This window comes from Rutilus rutilus, assembly GCF_951802725.1.
Source record: "Rutilus rutilus genome assembly, chromosome: 14".
Lineage (NCBI taxonomy): Eukaryota > Metazoa > Chordata > Actinopteri > Cypriniformes > Leuciscidae > Rutilus > Rutilus rutilus.
The window spans coordinates 492,501-500,000 of NC_140219.1; the positions used below are offsets into that span (position 1 = coordinate 492,501).

Sequence of the window (7,500 nt, forward strand, 5' to 3'; positions counted from 1 at the left end):
ATCTACTACACCATATGATTCCACAAGTGTACATTAAATAAATCAATAATGAATTTCTTGTATTCTGCTATATTGTCTCTCAACTAATCAGGATGTTGTTGAAAAAAAAAAAAAAAAAGAATAGAAGAAGCTGATTACCTAGAAAAGAGCAAAGACTTTTTTTTTCTTTTTTTTTTTACGACGAATAATACACTGGAAAGGCCCGTTGACGCGACGCGACGCGATACTGGCTTTCTCGGAAGTTGCGCATGCGCGTTTAAGCGCAAATATAGCGGGACGTCCGTGTAATGGCGGCGACGCGTCCGTAGACAACATCGATTAAAGTAGGTTTAGTTTGCTTTGCTTTTAGGTGTTTATTAATTATTGTTGCAATAGTTATCACAACTTATTGAGCAACTCAAATATCCAAGTTGTCACTTAATACAACTTAACATTTCAAGCTGACTAAACTTCACATTATAAATCAGCACAAACACTTTAAATTGAAACGATTTTTTAAAGTGATATCGCTCCCTTTATAATAGAGCCGTTTACACTGGTATTAGAGTGTGAAACTCTCTGAAATATGATTATAACGTGTGAAGTGATTGCTAAGAATTTCAGCCCTTTTAACTTGAAAATAAACCTGAGGCTGGTTGTTTTGCTCAAAGGCCCAAGAGTGATAGAACAGAAACATCCGCATTTTAATCAGTATCTTATTTCATTCTTACTGTGATCAACAAATGTGTTTCATCTAAACCTGTCAATCACAGTGTAATGTTATAATATACTCTACTAAAAACGATGTTCTTCCTCAGTGTTTCTGTCTCGTTCTCAAATCAAGATGCATTTACTGGAGAATCGGCAACATTTTGATAAAATATTTATTAAGCAAGATTTTTTTATCAGTCATTTTGCTCCTCCAGTAAATGTATCCTGATTTAAGACCGTTTAGCCTAGATATTGAAATACCAAAACACTGAGGAAGAAGATCATATTTAAGTGTGTGTTTCTGCTCCGACTCGAGCCGAATCTCTTCACATCCATCATCTCCCGCTTTATATGAATATGTGGAGTGATTTTAATAATCAGTGATTTCTCAGACATAAACTCCTGCAGTGATTTGAGTTTTTCGATCCATCAACACTGAGCGACACATGAACTGTAATCTTACTGTACATCAGCTCATTTCTGCACATAACTGTATCTAACGTCACTAATATCTCGCTGTGATCTGAAATCAATTATGATTGACAGTTCGCTGTTTCTGTCATCACGTCTTCTGAACACACTGTGAAGAACATTTCAATACGTTTTAGTGAGAAGATTCTGTGGATGTTAAACATCGATGCCGATAAAGAAGCTTTATTTTTAAGAGTGTAAGCGAGTTTAACATTTATATTCCGTCATAAATCAGGTTCTTGATGCTGTTCTTCTGATAATCTTGAATATATTCCACACTTTTGGAGAAGTTTGTGATCAGACTTTGATAAAATTGTCAAAACTTTCATAGCGACTCTGAAAAACATCTTACCTTCATCTGGTGAGTAGCGGGAAGAGTCAGCCGAGCTCCAGCGGTGTGTGTGTGTGTGAGTGATTGACAGCCCCCCTCGGAGAGTGCTCGACTCACTTCCTGTCTAAGATTAACATCAGCCAATCCTCTGATGATCCTCACACACACACTCGCTTGATACGAGAAGCCACACAGGAAGTGATCATTTCCTTCTGATCTATTTCTTGAAACACACACACACACACACTGTGACCACATACACACACCACCACACAAACACAAATATTCACACACACACACACACACACACACACACACACGGCTGAATGTATCAGTAATTCTGGTAATTTCTTCTCATGTTTTAGTGGTTTAGCATCCGTGATGTTTATGGTTCTGCTGTTGAGTGATGTCACACAAATAAACCTGAACGATCTGACAACATCCCGATCTAAACTCAGTTCATCCGCTAAACCGGTTTGAGCGAGTCTGTATCTGACAATCATCCGCTAAACCGGTTTGAGTGAGTCTGTATCTCAGAGTCGTTCACCTAATTTGGGGTTTTCGGGTTAAAAATGACCCGCCTTTTAAAAACTCATTAGTCTCCATTATGCGATACGATTACCAAATATTAAATTCAATCTATATTCAATCTATTCAATAGGTAAGACGTTAATAATTGTTTCTACACAGCTAATGACATCATTCAGTGTATCAGTGACTTTATGACACAACCTGTTCATGTAGACAGAAATCTAACTAAAGCAAAGAAATAACGTCTGTACGGGAATGAAACGTGAGTGTTTGAGGAGTTGCAGCACAACTCCTCCTCCAGGCCCTGGTCATCTCTCGGCTTGACCACTGCACTGCTCTTCTGGCTGGACTTCCATCATGTGCAACTAAACCTCTACAGATGATCCAGAACGCTGCAGCTCGTCTCGTCTTCAACACGTCACTCCTCTCCTCATCTCTCTGCACTGGCTACCTCTCGCTGCTCGCATCAAGCTCAATGCATTGACGCTTTCTTACAGATCTATCACAGGCTCAGCTCCCTCCTACTTTCACTCACTCCTACGAGTCTACATCCCTACCAGAAGCCTGCGATCGGTCAACGAGCGACGCCTACCAGAAGCCTGTGATCGGCCAACGAGCGACGCCTACCAGAAGCCTGTGATCGGCCAACGAGCGACGCCTACCAGAAGCCTGCGATCGGTCAACGAGCGACGTCTACCAGAAGCCTGTGATCGGCCAACGAGCGACGTCTACCAGAAGCCTGTGATCGGCCAACGAGCGACGACTACCAGAAGCCTACGATCGGCCAACGAGCGACGCCTACCAGAAGCCTGTGATCGGCCAACGAGCGACGCCTACCAGAAGCCTGTGATCGGTCAACGAGCGACGCCTACCAGAAGCCTGTGATCGGCCAACGAGCGACGCCTACCAGAAGCCTGTGATCGGCCAACGAGCGACGCCTACCAGAAGCCTGTGATCGGCCAACGAGCGACGCCTACCAGAAGCCTGCGATCGGTCAACGAGCGACGTCTACCAGAAGCCTGTGATCGGCCAACGAGCGACGTCTACCAGAAGCCTGTGATCGGCCAACGAGCGACGACTACCAGAAGCCTACGATCGGCCAACGAGCGACGCCTACCAGAAGCCTGTGATCGGCCAACGAGCGACGCCTACCAGAAGCCTGTGATCGGCCAACGAGCGACGCCTACCAGAAGCCTGTGATCGGCCAACGAGCGACGCCTACCAGAAGCCTGTGATCGGCCAACGAGCGACGCCTACCAGAAGCCTGTGATCGGTCAACGAGCGACGTCTACCAGAAGCCTGCGATCGGTCAACGAGCGACGTCTACCAGAAGCCTGCGATCGGTCAACGAGCGACGTCTACCAGAAGCCTGCGATCGGCCAACGAGCGACGCCTACCAGAAGCCTGCGATCGGTCAACGAGCGACGCCTACCAGAAGCCTGCGATCGGTCAACGAGCGACGACTACCAGAAGCCTGTGATCGGCCAACGAGCGACGCCTACCAGAAGCCTGCGATCGGTCAACGAGCGACGCCTACCAGAAGCCTGTGATCGGTCAACGAGCGACGCCTACCAGAAGCCTGTGATCGGTCAACGAGCGACGACTACCAGAAGCCTGCGATCGGTCAACGAGCGACGTCTACCAGAAGCCTGCGATCGGTCAACGAGCGACGCCTACCAGAAGCCTGCGATCGGCCAACGAGCGACGCCTACCAGAAGCCTGCGATCGGTCAACGAGCGACGACTACCAGAAGCCTGTGATCGGTCAACGAGCGACGCCTACCAGAAGCCTGTGATCGGTCAACGAGCGACGCCTACCAGAAGCCTGCGATCGGTCAACGAGCGACGTCTACCAGAAGCCTGCGATCGGTCAACGAGCGACGACTACCAGAAGCCTGCGATCGGTCAACGAGCGACGTCTACCAGAAGGCTGCGATCGGTCAACGAGCGACGTCTACCAGAAGCCTGCGATCGGCCAACGAGCGACGACTACCAGAAGCCTGCGATCGGCCAACGAGCGACGTCTACCAGAAGCCTGCGATCGGTCAACGAGCGACGTCTACCAGAAGCCTGCGATCGGTCAACGAGCGACGCCTACCAGAAGCCTGTGATCGGTCAACGAGCGACGTCTACCAGAAGCCTGCGATCGGCCAACGAGCGACGTCTACCAGAAGGCTGTGATCGGTCAACGAGCGACGCCTACCAGAAGCCTGTGATCGGTCAACGAGCGACGTCTACCAGAAGCCTGTGATCGGTCAACGAGCGACGTCTACCAGAAGGCTGTGATCGGTCAACGAGCGACGTCTACCAGAAGCCTGCGATCGGTCAACGAGCGACGCCTACCAGAAGCCTGTGATCGGCCAACGAGCGACGACTACCAGAAGCCTGCGATCGGCCAACGAGCGACGTCTACCAGAAGCCTGCGATCGGTCAACGAGCGACGCCTACCAGAAGCCTGTGATCGGCCAACGAGCGACGTCTACCAGAAGCCTGCGATCGGCCAACGAGCGACGACTACCAGAAGCCTGTGATCGGCCAACGAGCGACGTCTACCAGAAGCCTGCAATCGGTCAACAAGCGACGACTACCAGAAGCCTGCGATCGGCCAACGAGCGACGACTACCAGAAGCCTGCGATCGGCCAACGAGCGACGTCTACCAGAAGCCTGCAATCGGCCAACGAGCGACGACTACCAGAAGCCTGCGATCGGTCAACGAGCGACGACTACCAGAAGCATGCGATCGGCCAACGAGCGACGTCTACCAGAAGGCTGCGATCGGCCAACGAGCGACGTCTACCAGAAGCCTGCGATCGGTCAACGAGCGACGACTACCAGAAGCCTGCGATCGGTCAACGAGCGACGACTACCAGAAGCCTGCGATCGGCCAACGAGCGACGACTACCAGAAGCATGCGATCGGCCAACGAGCGACGTCTACCAGAAGGCTGCGATCGGTCAACGAGCGACGTCTACCAGAAGCCTGCGATCGGTCAACGAGCGACGACTACCAGAAGCCTGCGATCGGCCAACGAGCGACGTCTACCAGAAGGCTGCGATCGGTCAACGAGCGACGTCTACCAGAAGCATGCGATCGGCCAACGAGCGACGTCTACCAGAAGGCTGCGATCGGTCAACGAGCGACGTCTACCAGAAGCCTGCGATCGGCCAACGAGCGACGTCTACCAGAAGCCTGCGATCGGTCAACGAGCGACGACTACCAGAAGCCTGCGATCGGCCAACGAGCGACGACTACCAGAAGCATGCGATCGGCCAACGAGCGACGTCTACCAGAAGGCTGCGATCGGCCAACGAGCGACGTCTACCAGAAGCCTGCGATCGGCCAACGAGCGACGTCTACCAGAAGGCTGCGATCGGCCAACGAGCGACGTCTACCAGAAGCCTGCGATCGGTCAACGAGCGACGACTACCAGAAGCCTGCGATCGGTCAACGAGCGACGTCTACCAGAAGGCTGCGATCGGTCAACGAGCGACGTCTACCAGAAGCCTGCGATCGGCCAACGAGCGACGACTACCAGAAGCCTGCGATCGGCCAACGAGCGACGTCTACCAGAAGCCTGCGATCGGTCAACGAGCGACGTCTACCAGAAGCCTGCGATCGGTCAACGAGCGACGCCTACCAGAAGCCTGTGATCGGTCAACGAGCGACGTCTACCAGAAGCCTGCGATCGGCCAACGAGCGACGTCTACCAGAAGGCTGTGATCGGTCAACGAGCGACGCCTACCAGAAGCCTGTGATCGGTCAACGAGCGACGTCTACCAGAAGCCTGTGATCGGTCAACGAGCGACGTCTACCAGAAGGCTGTGATCGGTCAACGAGCGACGTCTACCAGAAGCCTGCGATCGGTCAACGAGCGACGCCTACCAGAAGCCTGTGATCGGCCAACGAGCGACGACTACCAGAAGCCTGCGATCGGCCAACGAGCGACGTCTACCAGAAGCCTGCGATCGGTCAACGAGCGACGCCTACCAGAAGCCTGTGATCGGCCAACGAGCGACGTCTACCAGAAGCCTGCGATCGGCCAACGAGCGACGACTACCAGAAGCCTGTGATCGGCCAACGAGCGACGTCTACCAGAAGCCTGCAATCGGTCAACAAGCGACGACTACCAGAAGCCTGCGATCGGCCAACGAGCGACGACTACCAGAAGCCTGCGATCGGCCAACGAGCGACGTCTACCAGAAGCCTGCAATCGGCCAACGAGCGACGACTACCAGAAGCCTGCGATCGGTCAACGAGCGACGACTACCAGAAGCATGCGATCGGCCAACGAGCGACGTCTACCAGAAGGCTGCGATCGGCCAACGAGCGACGTCTACCAGAAGCCTGCGATCGGTCAACGAGCGACGACTACCAGAAGCCTGCGATCGGTCAACGAGCGACGACTACCAGAAGCCTGCGATCGGCCAACGAGCGACGACTACCAGAAGCATGCGATCGGCCAACGAGCGACGTCTACCAGAAGGCTGCGATCGGTCAACGAGCGACGTCTACCAGAAGCCTGCGATCGGTCAACGAGCGACGACTACCAGAAGCCTGCGATCGGCCAACGAGCGACGTCTACCAGAAGGCTGCGATCGGTCAACGAGCGACGTCTACCAGAAGCATGCGATCGGCCAACGAGCGACGTCTACCAGAAGGCTGCGATCGGTCAACGAGCGACGTCTACCAGAAGCCTGCGATCGGCCAACGAGCGACGTCTACCAGAAGCCTGCGATCGGTCAACGAGCGACGACTACCAGAAGCCTGCGATCGGCCAACGAGCGACGACTACCAGAAGCATGCGATCGGCCAACGAGCGACGTCTACCAGAAGGCTGCGATCGGCCAACGAGCGACGTCTACCAGAAGCCTGCGATCGGCCAACGAGCGACGACTACCAGAAGCCTGCGATCGGCCAACGAGCGACGACTACCAGAAGCCTGCGATCGGTCAGAGCTTCTCTGGCTCTTCTGCTCCTCTGAGCACTGCCTGAACGGTGTACTTCTTGTGTTGTTTCTTGCCTCTTCACAATGACTCACTTAATTTAGTCCTCATTTGTAAGTCGTAGGGCTGTTGGAACGAATTCCGAAATTCGAATATAATTCGAATATTAAAAAAATCAATACTATTCGAATGCTTAAGTTCCTATTCGAATATTGCTTTTTTAATGTATATTTACTTTTTTTTTTTTGCAATCTTGCCTTTCTCGCCGCCTTGGTTTACACGCATGTGAAAATTAAATGCTTTTGTTTCTTTTGATGAATAAAGTTTTTGAATCGTAACACAATTGTGCACGTTATCCACGCTGTATCATCATAACATTACTGTAAAAAATCGCGGAGAGCAATGTCTCCACCACGGAAACGGAGATCACCACTCCTGACAATTTGATTCAGTCGGACAGTCCACACTACAACGCGAAAACGGCGTTTTCAAATGTATCCACTTTGGAGTGCGTTTTCATTAATTAAAACGCCA

The 7,500-nt window shown here is 51.8% G+C and overlaps 1 protein-coding gene across 1 annotated transcript in view; it reads right to left on the minus strand.

Moving 5' to 3' along the window:
- The window catches only part of clnk (cytokine dependent hematopoietic cell linker), a 13,708-nt gene extending 11,936 nt beyond the window's left edge, over positions 1-1,772 (minus strand). The window contains exon 1 of the mRNA XM_084430269.1: positions 1,514-1,772. The gene's annotated coding sequence lies outside the window, so the exon portion shown is untranslated. The remainder of the gene's footprint in view (positions 1-1,513) is intronic.
- Positions 1,773-7,500: the final 5,728 nt, after the last annotated feature.